Below are 17,714 nucleotides of genomic sequence, written 5' to 3'. Positions count from 1 at the left end.
TGACTGGTAGTGTGTATGTATTGCTGGCTCACATCTTATTCCTACCATTGAACTGGCTTCTCAGCACTTGTCTTAGCTTCTGGAGGTATTTTGCTGTGGCTGACCTTCTTGCATCTTCATCATGGTTCCCATTGGCTTGTGGGATTCCCAGGTACTGTAGCTGTCCTATATGTCCCTTATTGTGCCTTCTGGCAACTCCACCTCTTCAGTCGGATCACCTTCACCCTCTTTGCCACCATTCGGCCACATTTATCCAATCCAAATGACATCCCAATAACCTCACTGTAGATCCTGGTGAGGTGGATCAGTGAGTCATGTCTCGCTCACTCTTGGTGCACAGCTTGATGTCATGCATGTACAGGAGGTGGCTGATGGTTACTCCACTCCTGAATCGATATCCGTAGCTGCTCTTTGTGATGAGTGGGCTGAGGGAGGTTGAGTCCGATGCAAAACAGCAGTGGAAACAGTGCATCACCTTGGTATATTCCACAGTTGATGGTGATTTGTACGATTACCTTGGAGTTGGCCTCCATTGACATCTTCCACAGTCCCATTGAGTTCCTGATAAAGGTTATCAGTGCACTGTTAGCATTGTATAGTGCCAAGCACTCCAGTATCCATGTGTGAAGCACTGAGTCATAAGTCTTCCTGTAGTCAGTCCAGGTTGTGCTCAGGTTGGTCTGCCTGGTCTTCGAGTTCTGGTGTACTGCTCGGTCAACCAGTTGCTAGTGCTTCGACCCTCTGGTATTGTTCCCATTGCCCTTCTGAGCTGTGTTCATGTGTTAACAGATGGTGCAAACTATTCCTTTTTAATAGCTCAGTCAATAATTTCCATCAGTCTTTACCAAAATTGGACCAACTTTAAATTTTAACCACTGCACAAACTGAAATTGAGTTTTGTCACTTTTTTCTGTTCTTACACCATAGTCAGAGCCCAAACTATGATTTCTTGGAATCCTTGTGATAGGACAAGTAATTGGCATACTGTTCAATGTGACTTGAGCTTTATTAAATTTTGACACCCCTACCTGCTTGTAGCTGCCACTCTGTGAGCATTATCATATATTTTTGTGTTTCCCATAGTATACTGAAACTGGATTGTTGTTTTGTTACCTTAAGTGGTGTCAGTTAAGTCAAAATTTACTATGATGCCACACATCAATCAAGACCTGCCTGATTCAAATGATTTTTTTCAGGAAAAATAAATAAATTATAGCTGAAATATAACAGTTTATACAAGTAATAGACCTATATAATTGTATTTTGTAACCAAAAATAAATAAGTTATATATATAATGTATATAATCTCGTTAAAATGTACAGTCAGGTGCATAAGTATTTAGATGACACAATATTATTTTTCTCTGCATTACTGTAATGCAGTTGTGAGACCATCAGGCTGTGAATTTCTTGTAGATAGTCAGTTTTTATTGAAAGGGTTTTGCAAAATTATCACATTAACAATTAATTGCAGCCATTGGTTCATAATTCTTCCGTTTTCAGAGCCCAAGTGTAATTGGCCAAATTACAAATATAGTGTTAATACAAATCATCACTTTTACAGCACATTTTCCTTAAAAACTTCAGTGGATAAAGATTTCTAAAGGAATATTTCCTGGACTTCATTTATATCAGTCACGCACACAGTGTGGTCCTGTGCAGTAAATTTGGCAGATACGGTGGCCTGATGGGGAAGACAAATCTGAGGAAGCTTTTTTATGTGGAGAAACTGTGCAGCTTTTGTCTGTTGCATATTTTATTTAGTGATTAATTCTGACTTTTGTTCTTAAAGGTTTGGTAAGTTCTAAGGAGCTGGACCTGTGTGTTGTTGGCTCCCTCACCTTCTGCAAATCAAACAAAAATGGTCTCAGTTGTTTGTGTTGCAAAAACAATTTTGGTTTGTGCTGCTTTCATTTTAAATATATTAATGAAAGTTAAATGAGGTCATTAAAGGTCAGCCAGCTTCCTCACATTACCCAAATCAAACAAAAAAGGTGCCAATTATTTGTGCTGCAAAAGCTTTCATTTGTGCTGCAGTCATTTTTAATGTATAAACTAAAGTTAATTAATAAGGTCATCAGAGGTCAGCCAACACTCCACATCATCCAGATCAGTTAAAAAAAAAGGTGTCAGTTGTTGAGACGTGTAACAGGTGGACTGTAGTTCTGTGCTTTTCTGTGATGAGCACACGAGCCTTTTTTGTGTGAATCCTCATCATACTGTCATTCGATGTATTTTAAAGTAACTTTCACATGAAGGCTTTTGTGAAAACTGGTTTAAAAATGTGTTTCTGTAATATATAGTGCACAGAACCAAAATAAACCATTAATCAAATTCCGCTTGGTTAATTTTGTAGTCACATTTTGTCCACAAGACAAACACACATCTGTCCGTCTGTCTGTCTCATCAGTGTGTCTGATCCCAGCTGATGTGATCCTTTCTGTCTGCATAAAGTGCAGAGAAAGCACTTCTGCACCCACAGTTCTCTGTGTTCCACCAGCAGAATGCAGCATAATTACTGACAAGTTTGCTTCAATATCATCAATGGATCAATGAATGAATGAATGAATGAATGAATGAATGAATGAATGAATGAAAACTGTTTATTTCGAACATTTGATACAACAACAATTACAAGATAGATCAGTAAAGACAACAATAAAAAAGTTCCTACTGTGTACCCAACATGTCCGAAAAGGGGTAGGGTGAAGCATCAGCTTATTTATCCCTACCCCTTCTTCCCCACAACCAGTAATACCCTTTGCCACATATACACATAGATTCCTACACACCTAAACCGATATCAATATATATATATATATACATATACATACACATACACATATATATATATATACATACACACATCAACATACATACACATATACACACATATATACACATATACATATACACACATATATATACACAAACATAAATATACACCTACACATACCTACTTACATACAAAATACTATATATTTACAAGCCGAAGCAAAAAACAAAAACACCCTAACCCTCATTACCCTTCCTCCTCCCTATACCCAGAAAAAACCATATTTTTGTACCGCTGTTTGAACTGGGTCATGCTTGGACATTGCTTGAGCCCCACTCCCAATCTGTTCCACATCCTCACCCCACAGACAGAAATACAGAAACCTTTTAATGTTGTTCGTGCCCACTGATGCTTTAAATTAAATTTCCCCCTCAGACTGTAATCCCCTGATCTGTTAAAAAACATATTTTTAATATTTGCTGGAAGTAAATTGTTTATTGCTTTATACACAATTTGTACTGTTTGAAAATGAACCAAGTCTGTGAATTTTAAGAATTTGGATTGTAAAAATAGTGGATTTGTATGATCTCTATAGCCAGTATTATGAATAATTCTTATAGCTCTTTTCTGCATTACTGATAGTGATTGTGTTGTACCTTTATAAGTATTACCCCATACCTCTGCACAGTACTGTAAATATGGTAAAACCAGTGAGCAGTAAAGAATGCGGAGTGAGTTGTGGTCCAGAATATGTTTCGCTTTGTTTAGAACTGAAATGCTTCTTGACAGTTTACTTTGTATATGTTTTATATGAGTCTTCCAGTTTATCTTATCATCTATTATCACCCCCAGAAACTTATTTTCATGTACCCTTTCAATATCTACCCCCTCGACTTGTAACTGAACCTGTATGTCTGTATTACAATAGCCAAATAACATGTATTTTGTTTTACTTAAGTTTAATGATAATTTGTTTCTGTCAAACCATATTTTCAATTTTCCCATTTCTATACTGATCCTCCTCAGTAACTCCTGCAAATCCCCCCCTGAACAAAAAATGCTTGTGTCATCTGCAAATAATACTAATTTTAATATTTTGGAAACATTGACAATATCATTTATATAAATTAGAAACAGTTTTGGACCCAATACTGACCCCTGTGGGACGCCACAAGCATTGTCCAAGCATGATGATGTATATTCCCCCAACTTCACAAACTGTTTTCTGTTACTTAAGTAGCTTCTCACCCAGTGCAACACCAACCCCCTAATCCCATACTGTTCAAGTTTATTGATTAATATGTCATGATTAATTGTATCAAAAGCCTTTTTAAGGTCTATAAATATTCCAACTGAATGTAATTTGTGGTCTATGGCGTTTGTAATCTCCTCAACTGATTCTATTAATGCAAGTGATGTTGAACTATGTGCTCTGAATCCATATTGACTATCAGTAAGTAATTTATGTTTATTTATGAATTTGTCTAATCTATTATTGAATAACTTTTCTAATAATTTGGAAAATTGTGGAAGCAAAGAAACAGGTCTATAATTTGTGAAGTGGTGTCTATCCCCAGTCTTATACAGCGGCACAACCTTAGCTATTTTCATTTGATTGGGAAATTTACCGGTTTGAAATGATAAGTTACAGATGTATGTTAATGGTTCTACAATCCATTCAATGACCTGTTTTACCACCACCATATCAATTTCATTTAAATCAGTAGATGTTTTATATTTACAATTATTCACAATGTCTGTAATTTCATTTCCATCCACTGCTGTGAGGAACATTGAACAGGGATTTCTTTCTATAAGATTATTATCCCAATCCTCAGATTGGGAATTGGGAATTTTTTCTGCCAAGCTTGGTCCAATATTTACAAAAAAATTATTAAAACCGTTGACTACCTCATCCTTATTTTCCTTCTTGACATTATTATCAATGAAATACTGAGGGTAACTCTGTTTTTTATTACCATTTTTGATAATGCTATTTAATATATCCCATATTCCTTTAATATTGTTTTTGTTATTATATAATATGTTACTATAATATTCCTTCCTACATACCCGTATAATATTAGTTAATCTATTTTTGTATTTCTTATATCTATTTTCTGCCTCTTTAGTCTTTAGTTTTATGAATTCTCTATACAGTGTATTTTTCTTATTACATGCATTTCGTAACCCTTTCGTCATCCATGGTCGAGCTTGGATTTTTTGTTTTCTATAGTCTTGTTTAATTGGACAATTTTTATCATATAATGATGTAAATATTTGTAAAAAAGTTTCATATGCACTATCAACATCACTTTCACTGTATACCTTTTCCCAGTTTTGCTCCTGTAAATCCTTCTTTAGTGTGTTCACGTTTTCCTCTGTCCGCACTCGCCTGTATTTTATTTTCTCCTCTGGCTGATTCCGCCGATGGTTTCTATTATAAACGATGAAAACTGGTAGATGATCACTAATGTCATTGATTAATAATCCACTCACAGTGTTATTCTCAATATCATTGCTGAATATATTATCAATTAAGGTGGCACTATGGGATGTAATTCTGCTTGGCCTGGTGATTTTTGGATATAAACTCATACTGTACATTATACTGATAAATTCATCTGTTATTTTATGCTTATTTGGATTGAGCAGATCAATATTTAAGTCACCACAAATGAACACAGTTTTTTGATTAGTTTTTGAGAACATTTTTCCCATACAGTCAGTGAATGTTTCAATACTAGATCCTGGTGCTCTATATATACAGCTGACTAATACATTTTTGCTTTTTTCTTCACATATTTCAATAGTTATACATTCTAATAAGTTATCAATCACAGTTGTCATATTGTCTACTATTTTATAATCCATGTTCTTATCCACATACACAGCCACTCCTCCTCCACTCTTATTTTTTCTGTTTACACAATTAAATTCATATCCATCCAGTTCAAAATCCATTCCTTTATCTTCATTGATCCATGTTTCTGATATAGCAATTATGTTAAATATTTTTTTAAACTGACTTAAATATTCTTTAATGTTGTTAAAGTTTGCATATAGACTTCTGCTGTTGAAATGGATTATTGATAATTTGTTATCCGTTCTAATGATCCGATTAAACTGTTCATCTGTATAATAGCAACAACTGTCATTGATATTTGTAGTTATAGTTAAATGTCTAAAATAGTAGATAGTTTTTTTGTCTTTTTACTTACCCAAGGCAGCCAAAACATGGCTACGGGGTATTATGAAGGCCTTGCGTCCATCCGTCCGTCTGTCCTTCTGTTTGTGCTCGGCAGACGTCTTCAACTTCACAGGGAACATTCTTGGGACACAAACCTTGGACAAGTTCAAAGATGGCTAACCTTGACCTATTTTAAGAGGCCAAAAGGTCAGTGTGTTTCCTATTTTTCTGCTCATACAGCTGAGGGTATTTTAGCGTTGTGTTATATTTTTAAATTGTCAGTGTGTGAACACGCTCAGTTATGTGGCAGATATGAAGACTGTTTTACGGTCATTAACACATGCAAAATCCTAATTTTCGTACAGCTGTTTACGCCATGTTACCACCTGCTGTCATAGTTGCAATTCATCTTAGTAAATCGCCCACAAAACGTTCTCCATCCAAATGCAAAAAAAAAAAAAGTTTGTAAAGCTCACACAATTTATTTGGGATGTTGGTAAATTCAGCACTAAATGTTTAAGATGGCATTGTTGTCCAATGACGGTTGAAAGGGTGAATATGAACGGATTAACTGTTTGATTTTGAATGTGACCTGTGCTGATTGCGGAAGTGATGATGGCATTTCAGAAACGAAGCAGGCGGCACCGTCTTCAGCCGTGTGTTGCCTCCACAAAGATCAAAGGTGTGAAATGTGCCGAAACAAGCTGCTCACCGAGCTCCAGGCCAAACCAGGAGAGCGTGAAAGATGTTCGAGTGACCGTGGGATTACTTCAGCCTCCACTCTGTTGAATGTACACACTGTAGACAGCTCAACCCTGAGAGAAGAGTGTGCGATGAGTCAGCAGAAAACCAAACTCAGCAGAATCAGATTCTCGGGGAGGCCCAGAGCTGACGGAGCTCACTGTGCTCAGCCCAGAGCGAACTCAGTTGACAAACCAAGCATGAAGTCAAAGAAATTGTCTGTAGACCTCTGAGACAGGATTGTCTTGAGACACAAATCTGGGGAAGGGGACAGAAACATTTCTGCTGCTTTGAAGGTCCCAATGAGCACAGTGGCCTCCATCATTCATATATGGAAGAAGTTCGGATCCACCAGGACTCTTCCTAGAGCTGGCCACCCATCTAAGCAATTGTGGGAGAAGGGCTTTAGTCAGGAAGGTAACCAAGAACCTGATGGTCACTCTGTCTGAGCTCCAGCATTCCTTTGTGGAGAGAGGAGAACTTTCCAGAAAGACAAACATCTCCGCAGCAATCCACCAGTCAGGGTTGTATGGTAGAGTGGCCAGACAGAAGCCACTCCTTAGTAAGAGGCATATGGCAGCCCACCTGAAGTTTGTCAAAGGGTGCCTGAAGGACTCTCAGACCATGAGAAACAAAATTCTCTGGTCTGATGAGACAAAGACTAAACTCTTTGATGTAAATGCTAGTCACCATCCATACAGTGAAGCATGGTGGTGGCAGCATCATGCTGTGGGGATGTTTTTCAGCTTCAGGAACTGGGAGACTAGTCAGGATTGAGGGAAAGATGAATGCAGCAATATATAGAGACATCCTGGATGTAAACCTGCTCCAGAGTGCTCTTGACCTCAGACTGGTGTGACGGTTCATCTTTCAGCAGGACAATGACCCTAAGCACACAGCCAAGATATCAAGGGAGTGGCTTCAGGACAACTCTCGGTATGTCCTTGAGTGCCCCAGCCAGAGCCCAGATCTGAAACCGATTGAACATCTCTGGAGAGACCTGAAAATGGACGTACACCAACGCTCCCCATCCGACCTGATGGAGCTTGAGAGGTGCTGCAAAGAGGAATAGACAAAACTGTCCAAAGATAGGTGCACCAAGCTTGTGGCATCATATTCAAGAAGACATGAGGCTGTAATTGCTGCCAAAGGTGCATCAACAAAGTATTGAGCGAAGGGTGTGAATACTTACGTGCACTTGATTTATTAGTTTTTTTATTTTGAATAAAAACGTAAAAAAACATTCATTATGTTGTCATTATGGGGTGTTGTGAGTAGAATTTTGGGGGGGGGGGGGGGGACTGAATTTACTCCATTTTGGAATAAGGCTGCAACAAAACAAAATGTGGAAAATGTGAATACTTTCTGGATGCACTGCACATGCTGGTTGAAAGACACTTAGCTCTAAAAATCTGAGTTAAATGGGCCATTCCAGACACTGTTCAGAATAACAGCATACTTTGATAAAAAGTTGATCGTAGAGCAGAAAATACATGTAATGAAGTGAAGAAAATAATCTCAAATGCTTTAAAATGGTAACCAAAATCAGAAAGACGTGGAAGAAAACTGAAAACTCCCATTCAAATGGATCAATGAGTAGCCAGAATGACAAAGATTCAGCCAATGATCAGCTGCAGGGTGATCAAAGAAGATCTAAAGTTACCTGTGAGTACTGTAACAATTATTAAATTAAATATCTTGCTTTTGTGGTGTATTCAGTTGAATATAAGTTGAAGAGGATTTGCAAATCATTGTATTCTGTTTTCATTTACATTTTACACAACGTCTGAACTTCATTGGAATTGGGGTTGTACATCAAAATACCTGAAGAGGTCATGTTGCCTTGTGCCAAAGAGGAAATGCCTTTAAAATGGGTCTTTCAACAAGACAATGACCCCAAACACACCAGCAGGAGAGCAGCATCTTGGTTCCAGACCAGCAAGATTAATGTTATGGAGTGATTGGGCGGCCCTGAGACGGGACCCCCTCACTCGATACTCCTGCAGCGCCTCCCACAGTATCTCCTGGGGTACCCAATCATTGCCTTCTTCAAGTCCACAAAACACATGTCGACTGGATGGGCATACTCCCAGGCCCCCTCCAGAATCCTTGTGAGAGTTAAGAGCTGGTCGGTTGTTACACAGCCAGGATGTAACCCACATTGTTCCTCTGTGCTGCCCACCGTGCTCTTCAACACAAGGTTTGATTATAGGCCGAACCCTCCTTTCCAGCACCCTGGAGTAGACTTTACCAGGGAGGCTGAGTAGTGTGATGCCCCTGTAATTGGCACGTACTCTCTGATCCCCCTTCTTAAATATGGGGACCACCACCCCAGTTTTCCACTCCTTAGGCACTGTCCCAGACCTCAACGCAATGTTGAAGAGATGACTCATCCAAGACAGTCCCTCCACATCCAGGGTCTTCAGCATTTCTGGGCGTATGTCGTCAACCTCTGGGGCCTTGACACTCTGGAGTTGTTTGACTACATCAGTGACTTCCACCAGGGAAACTGATGATGATCCTACATCAGCTTCCAGCTCTTCCCCTACTATAGAGGGTGCTCTGGTCTGATGCAGAAGTTCCTCAAAGTGCTCCTTCCAGCACCCAGTTACCTCTTCAGTTGAAGTCAGCAGAGTCCCATCCTTACTGTAGACAGCTTGGATGGTTCCCCGTTTTCTTTTCCTGAGATGCCTCACAGTCTGCCAGAAGCATCTTGGTGCCAACTGAAAGGCCTTCTCCGTGGTTACTCGGAAGTCCTCCTGTTAGATAAATTATACTGTAAAAACATGTTTATCATTTATTATCATCTATTACTTCTGCTCATTTTAAATTGTTCTTTCTGTATCTTAAAATCTGCAAACTGTTTCTCTCAGATATTCACAGCTGCAGCCTGTTTATAGTTTTTTAGCAAGCTTCAGCAAAATCGCTCACTCTGTACCTAAGATTGGAATGATTCAGTTGTCACTCTGTACCTAAGATTGGAATGATTCAGTTGTTTGCAAACGTATCTGCACATGACTAATAGCACAGTCTCTTTAAATTGTGAAATCATTCATTTGCACCACACCTGTTTGTGTTGAACAACGTAACTGGAACGATACATTAGGTAAGATCATTCACCTTCTCCGGGAGGTTGAAGTAATGATACTTTCCAGCTAAACTGTTGACCAAACAGTAAAAGGGGAAAATAAATTGTCTGTTTAGGATTCCCTAAGAATCACCCTCACAGACGACCAAAATGGGGAATACACAATCATGCTGCTATTGTTGCACAAAAAAATGATTCACTTGAAGGTGATGTCAAATTTATGATAAAATGCGATCCAGAAGGACAGAAATATGTGGAAAAATGGAAGAGAAAACACGACTTCAAGAGCAAACTGATTGTGTCGGAGTGTGAGACACTATCAGACAAAATAACTGCGGAGGCAGCAAGAAAGAAGGAAGGGGTGAGAAGAGACAGAAAGCTGACAGAATAAAAAAGCGCCAAGAAATGGTTAGAGCAAGCTAACAAATGACAGGATGCAATTAAAAACAAAAGACTTAAAAGAAAAACAGACACTTTATTTGTGAGACCAGAAGACAATGAGACTGTGGTTAAACCAAGACAACAACACCAACAACAAGCAGCAGCTCAGGTCCTCCCACCGCCGCACGACCTGCCTGAACAACAGGGCCAGGCTGCGGGCGGAGACAGCCAACCGCCACTTCAGGGAGGCCCTTCACAACACACGAGGCTCAAAAGAAACAGGACACAAAGCAAGAAAGTGAAAACATGTATCATGGGCATGGTAGGGTCCCAGAACAAGGTCGACCAGGTTATACAGAATACATATCACCACCGGGCCCGTATTCAAATTTGTATCCATCATTAAAAGGCATGTACCCCATGGTTCAAGTACCAAATCCCCATGGGACAGCAGGAAATCCATTCACATATGTCTTTTGTCCTTGGACAAAAGACGAAGCCCATAATTCTACCAGTTCCCTCATTGACCCAAACGTCGATGTGGACGAATGGATCGCCCAATTCAATGATCTGGTTCGAAGCTACCGATTAAATGGACAAGAAATTGGGGAAGCCCTTCAATGTGCTCTTGGATGGAATTGGGTGCATGTCCGAGGTACATACACAGGCTGCAATGCTCAGGGCACTGTATGTCAATATACTGACGACATGGCTGAACCACTAAAGGCTCAGTTTGACGCAGTCATGGCCAACATGAAGACAAAATTCAAGCCAAAAGCAAATTATGAAAAAATAACTGCAGTAAAACAGAAATCTGATGAGGACGTAGATGATTTTCTAGTCCAATTAGAAAAAAGTGTTCAGAGTCCACAGCGGCATTCCACACTCAGATGATGCAGATGGGCCATATCAGAATCAATTGAAGCAAGTTCTGATGCGAAATTTTAGTCCCACCATCAGCTCCTACATTATTAAACATTGTGTGGAAATGGACTCAAAGAATGTTTCAGGAATTATGGATTGGGCACGACATGCTGAAAAATTATACAAAACCAAGAAATTGAAAAATACTCCTCCTGTTACTGTATTCTACAGCAAAGATGACATGTCAATCAAATCAGATAGTAACAGTGAGATCTACTTCCAAGGAGGCTTCACTCCTGGACGTGGACGTGGTCGTCTCCGCAGACGCGGAGGCTTCCAGGCGAGAGGTCGGGGTAGATCAGCACCACCCCCAGACACCTCCAGAACATACAAACCAAATGATGTATGTTACAATTGCGGAGAACCAGGACACTGGGCACGGGATTGTCCCAAGCCACTATCTGCAGGCAAGCGTGGTCCAGCCCGTCCTTCAGCACCTCCCTCCATATCCACAATGGCTAGAAGGTCCTGTAGAGGCTTCAGTGGATCACCAAAATGACAACCAATCACAGCATAATCCTACTAACTGTGTAAACATATGTGGTGCCTTCTTTCTCCTGGGCCTGAAATTTAAACCAGTGATTACTCTGACTCTAAATGGCACAAACATAGAGTTCCTTTGTGACACAGGGGCATGCCACACAGTTGTCAATTCAATGCCCCATAAAGGAACATATTCGGACAAAACCATCTGGGTAAAATCTGCTGATGGGTTAGTGAAAGAAGAAAAAAAATTCTAAAACCTGTGCACATCATGGACCCAATAACACATCAGGAGCTGTTCAAACCAGTAGTTTATGCTCCCACATGCCCAACCAATTTGTTAGGAAGAGATTTGATGCAAAGTTTGAAAACTGGAGTCCTACCCACGACAGAAGGCATGAAGGTGGTCCATGTGACCCCTTCCCATGTTCTATAGCAACCTCACCTGTTACTTTGCGATATTCTCTGGATCTTGCTGATCCAGAACAACAGGAATGGTTAATTGACAAGGCAGAGGCCCATGTGACAGAAGAAACACCGCATGATTCCATTGCTAGCACCTGATTTGCACATCACAATGAATTACACTAACTCTGATGATCCCAGATATGATTCTGATTTTGTAAACATGACACCAGAACCACAGAACATTCACCGTTTCTACACTGATCGGTCTGCCACTGCTGTGTGTGCAGTTGATTTGTCACCAACCGCCTTTAAAATGTTTAGTGGTCATTATCCCCCACACATCTCGTTGTGCAAACCACCTGGGGCTGAGTGGCAGGATTTGGGACTGATTGTCCTGAATCTGCAATTGGCCACAGATTGGGAAACTGCGGGTCCACAATGGGATTTCAGTCCCTCTACAGGCTTTTACAGACAGCTGTTAAACACTGCAGTATCAGTCCATCCAGTTGTGCATGAAACTGGCTCTGAAAAGACTTGACAAAATCCTTCTCCTCTTTTCCTCTCGGAAACTGAGGAAAAAACATTGCTCTCCAAAGTATCACCACAACTTTGGGTACACTCACCCACAGATGTGGGGCTACTTGATTGTACAGATCCTGTTCAAATCACACCAAAATCTCAGTGGAGACCCTGTATTAAACAGTATCCACTGAAACCACAAGCAGAAGCAGGAATTAGGCCTGTGATTGAAGAATTATTGCAAGCTGGAGTGAGAGTGGAATGCCCTGATTCCCCATTCCTATTTTCCCGGTGAAAAAAGCAGACAGGGTGAATTGGCGAATGGTACAGGATCTGAGGGCAGTAAATGCAGCAGTGGAAAACCGAGCCCCATTGGTTCCAGATCCACATACGCTGCTGAATTCTTTACGCCCTAATAACACATTCTTTTCTGTGATTGACATAAGTAATGCTTTCTTCTCTGTTCCAATACACGAAGACAGTCAATTTTGGTTTGCATTCACCTTCCAGGGAAAAAAGTACACCTACACACGCCTTCCACAGGGATACGCTGACAGCCCCACTATTTTCACTCAGGCTATCACTCGTTGTTTGTCATCCTTTGATCCACCGCCTGACTCACAGATCCTTGTTTACATAGACGACGTACGCAATCCACGTTTTCCCTTGCATGTGAACAAGCCACTCTATTGCTTTTGCAGCACAGGGAACAAGGTCAAACAATCAAAACTGCAGCTTATCTCACCACAAGTGAACTATTTGGGTCACACACTGTCTGTAGAGGGAAAACGGTTGCAAGACACACGTAAACAAGCCATAAAACAGAACATTTGAAACAAGAACTAATTGATTCCACCGTTCTCTCTCTGCCAGACTATGCTAAATCTTTCACCCTCATGGTGGATTCTTTAAATGGTTTTATGTCTGCCGTCCTGCTACAAACACATGGAGGCAAATAAAAGCCTGTGGGCTATTATTCCCGCTGTTTGGACGCTGTAGCCCGAGCTTTGCCTCCATGTGTACAAGCCATTTGCGCAGCTGCTATGGCAGTCACGGTAACTGCAGACATTGTGTTGTTCCACCCACTCATTCTCAAAGTCCCACATGTAGTTAGCATTCTGCTACTGCAATCTAAATTAACCTTTTTGAGCCCAGCCAGACAAATAAGCTACACAGCCATTTTGCTCTCACAACCCCATATCACCATTGAAAGATGTTCTACTTTGAACCCAGCCAGCTTGTTGCCAACAGCTAGCTGTGGTGTACCACATGACTGTGTGGCTGAAACCACTCAATTGCAACTTCCCCGACCAGATCTTACTGATGTCCCTCTGCAAGAAGGTGAAACATTTTTTGTTGATGGCTTGTTTTAAAAATGGAAAAGGTGAAACAAAAGCAGGATATGCTGTTGTAAAACCGACCACATTGTTGAAGCACAACAGCTGCTGTCACACATGTCTGCACAAGCTGCAGAACTGATTGCACTTACAAGAGTCTGCACACTTGCACAAGGACAACCAGTCACTATTTACACTGACAGTCAGTATGCTTTCTCTACTGTACATTTCTCTGCCAAACAATGGGAACGCCGTGGTATGGCTACCTCCACAGGCAAACCCGTCACACATGCCAAACTTTTAACTGATTTGCTGCATGCGATCACTCTGCCTTCTGCTCTTGCACTTTGCAAATGTGCAGCTCACACTAAAGGTACTGATTATGTTTCCAATGGCAACCACTTAGCTGACTTTGTTGCAAAAGAAGCTGCTACTGGCCATCATGGTGTTTCTAACATCTACTCTAGTACCCTAACATCCACACCATTCATTGACCTTCCATCCATCCATCCATTTTCTTCCGCTTTATCCGGAGTTGGGTCGTGGGGGCAGCAGCTCAAGCAAAGCCGCCCAGACCTCCTGATCCACACACACCTCCCCCAGCTCCTCCGGAGGAACCCCAAGGCGTTCCCAAGCCAGCCAAGAGATGTAGTCCCTCCAGCATGTCCTGGGTCTTCCCCGGGGCCTCCTCCCAATGGGACATGCCCGGAACACCTCTCCAGCGAGGCATCCAGGGGGCATCCGGAAAAGATGCCCGAGCCACCTCAACTGACTCCTTTCGACGTGGAGGAGCAGCGGCTTGACTCCGAGCTCCTCCCGAGTGACCGAGCTCCTCACCCTATCTCTAAGGGAGTGCCCAGCCACCCTGCAGAGGAAACTCATCTCGGCCGCTTGTACTCGCAATCTCGTTCTTTCGGTCATGAGCCAAATCTCATGACCATAGGTGAGGATCAGAACGTAGATCGATCGGTAAATCACGAGCTCTGCCCCCTACTCAGCTCTCTCTTCACCATGACGGTCCGATACAGCGACCGCATCACTGCAGATGCTGCACCGATCCGTCTATCGATCTCACTCTCCATCCGTCCCTCACTCGTGAACAAGACCCCAAGATACTTAAACTCCTCCACTTGAGGCAAGGACACTCCACCGACCTGAAGAGGGCAAAGCACCTTTTTCTGGTCGAGAACCATGGCCTCGGATTTGGAGGTGCTGATTTTCATCCCGGACGCTTCACACTCGGCTGCAAACTGCCCCAGTGCATGCTGAAGGTCCTGATTTGACGAAGCCAACAGAACCACATCGTCCGCAAACAGCAGAGACGAGATTCTGTGGTTCCCAAACCAGACCCCCTCTACACCCTGGCTGTGCCTAGAAATTCTGTCCATAAAAATAATGAACAGAACCGGTGAAAAAGGGCAGCCCTGGCGGAGGCCAAAGTGCACTGGAAACAGGTTTGACTTACTACCGGCAATGCGAACCAAGCTCCTGCTGCGGTCGTACAGGGACCGGATAGCCCTTAGGAAAGGACCTCGGACCCCGTACTCCCGGAGCACTCCCCACAGGGTGCCCCAAGGGACACGGTCGAACGCCTTCTCCAGATCCACAAAACACATGTGGACTGGTTGGGCGAACTCCCATGAACCCTCGAACCCCCCCCCTACAACGGGAAGCCTCCCGGCGACCACACAGACCTGTCCAGAGAACGGCCCCCCCCCCCCCCCCCAGGGTCCATGGCAAGAAACAGGCGGTGCAACACCCCAGGGTCCACAGCAGGAAACAGGACAAGGCAGCGAGGGGACAAGGCAACGTGGCCAGAAGGTCAGCTGGCAGCAAAACAAAAACAGACCCAAACACCCCAAAAGAGTCCCACAGTACAGTCCAACATAAAGCACAAAAACAAACAGACCCCCCCCCCCCCCCAGAGGAATCCACAATCAAACCCCAGGGGCGCAAACAGGGGGACAAAATAAAACAAAAAACAAACAATCACCTCAACACCCAACCCCCCCCCCCCAGGGGACCGTCCCATCAAACCCCGGGGAGAAAAAGAAAAAACACAATCCCAAAAACCCAACAGAGCCCCATCAACACAATTCAAACACAATCTCCATAAAAGAAAAACAACGTAACCCCCCTCCAGACGACATGTAGAGCCCAACACCCCCCAGAGGACATCATCGCCAGCTCCAGGAGTAATAACCATAGCCGAGGTCCCTCTGTGATCCAAAGTCATATACGGGAGCTTAGCGCCTCCCAGAGGACCGTCCCATCAAACCCCAGGAGACACCCCCATGACCAAGCAACCCAGCCCCGGCCACACACGGCTAGTTGGCCCCACAGTCAGTTCCCCCCCAGAGGACAGTATCATCAAACCCTGAAGGTGGAACTTGGGAGGAAAAATAAACAACACAAAAACCCCAAGTCCCCAGTGGACATACACAAACAACCCTGGGGGCAAATAAAAACAAACGGAAACCCTGTTGCCTCCCCCAGAACCCCGGGAGATCCTGAAAAACCCCCAGAGCCAATCGTCAGCTAATGTCTTGGTGAACGACACAAAACAACTGACTCTGAAGGAGAAAACAGGAAAAACTAACCCAATCCCAACCCCAAGCGCAGAGGAAAACCGGAAGTACGTCCAGTGTCACCATTGTGACTATACTTAGTCTAATGGGAGGGGTGGAACAGCGGAAATGGCGTATGGCTCAGATTGGCACCACCGCTCCGACTGTCAACCAGCTATCAGCTGAAGTACATTCCCACTGCACTAAACCTCAGCTACGCCGATGGCGAACGGTCAAAGGCGCGCTGAGGCTGGAGTGGAACCGGGAATCAGCAAAACAGAAAAAACGACCCCTAAGTCCCCCCCAGGTGCAGAGGTGTTCTGGGAAACGCCCAGCGTAATCAACCTGCACCACCCCACAACACTAATGACGAACGGTACAGAAGTGAGTGAGGTTGGGGTTAGGGGACAGGGAAATAAAAAACAACAAAACAAAACGACCCAATCACCCCCCCCCCTTTCATCACCCCCCAGAGGACATTTGCAATCAAACCCTGGGGGGTGGGACTAACAAAAAAAAAAACAGGACTAACAAACAATAAAACATACAATCACCTGAGTCCAACCGAGTTCCAGTCTGCCTGTCTGTCCACTCCACCAGGACCGCTGGAAATGCTATCACCCACAAAAAACATATTGCAAACCCCCTAATGACATTATTCAACAAGAAAATAAAAACAGACCAATAGTAAAAAACTAGTGGTCTGTCATTTCTAATTAAACCATGAGTTTTTTTTTTTCCTTAACACGTGGAGCTACATCACTTATATTCCCGACGCCCGTTTGACCGGGGCAATATGGATGTCTCAACCCTACCGAGCTGCATTGGCTCCTCCACTGGGGGAGCTAGAGTCCCAGTCGGAGGAGTCTCAGTGGAGCGAAGAAGAGACGGTACTGGTCTGTGTCGGGGAAAACCCCGAGACGGCAAGGCCCGTTCAGACGTCCTCCCTCTCTCACGCCCACGCTCCTTCATCCGATCATCTAGACGGATAACCAAAGATATCAGTTCGTCTAAATCCTTTGGCTCGTCTCGGACTGCTAGTTCATCTTTAAGGGAATCATTTAGACCCTCAATAAACAACCCCTCAATGCTGCAGCATTCCAACCAGACTGTGTAGAAAAGATACGGAAGTCAACGAAGTAATCCGCTGCCCTCTGCCTCCCCTGTCTGAGACTGAGCAACCGTTGAGTAACGGTGTTTGTTTTTATCGGATGGTCGAAAACCAATCGGAATTCCAGGGAAAAATCCTCGAAGGATTCAGGCAGAGGTGACTTATTGCTCCACAAAGCAGTGACCCAAG

Source organism: Thalassophryne amazonica, chromosome 19 (genome assembly GCF_902500255.1).
Source record: "Thalassophryne amazonica chromosome 19, fThaAma1.1, whole genome shotgun sequence".
In the NCBI taxonomy this organism is placed as follows: Eukaryota; Metazoa; Chordata; class Actinopteri; order Batrachoidiformes; family Batrachoididae; genus Thalassophryne; species Thalassophryne amazonica.
The sequence above is the reverse complement of the archived record's forward strand: the minus strand, read 5'-3'. Positions refer to the sequence as shown.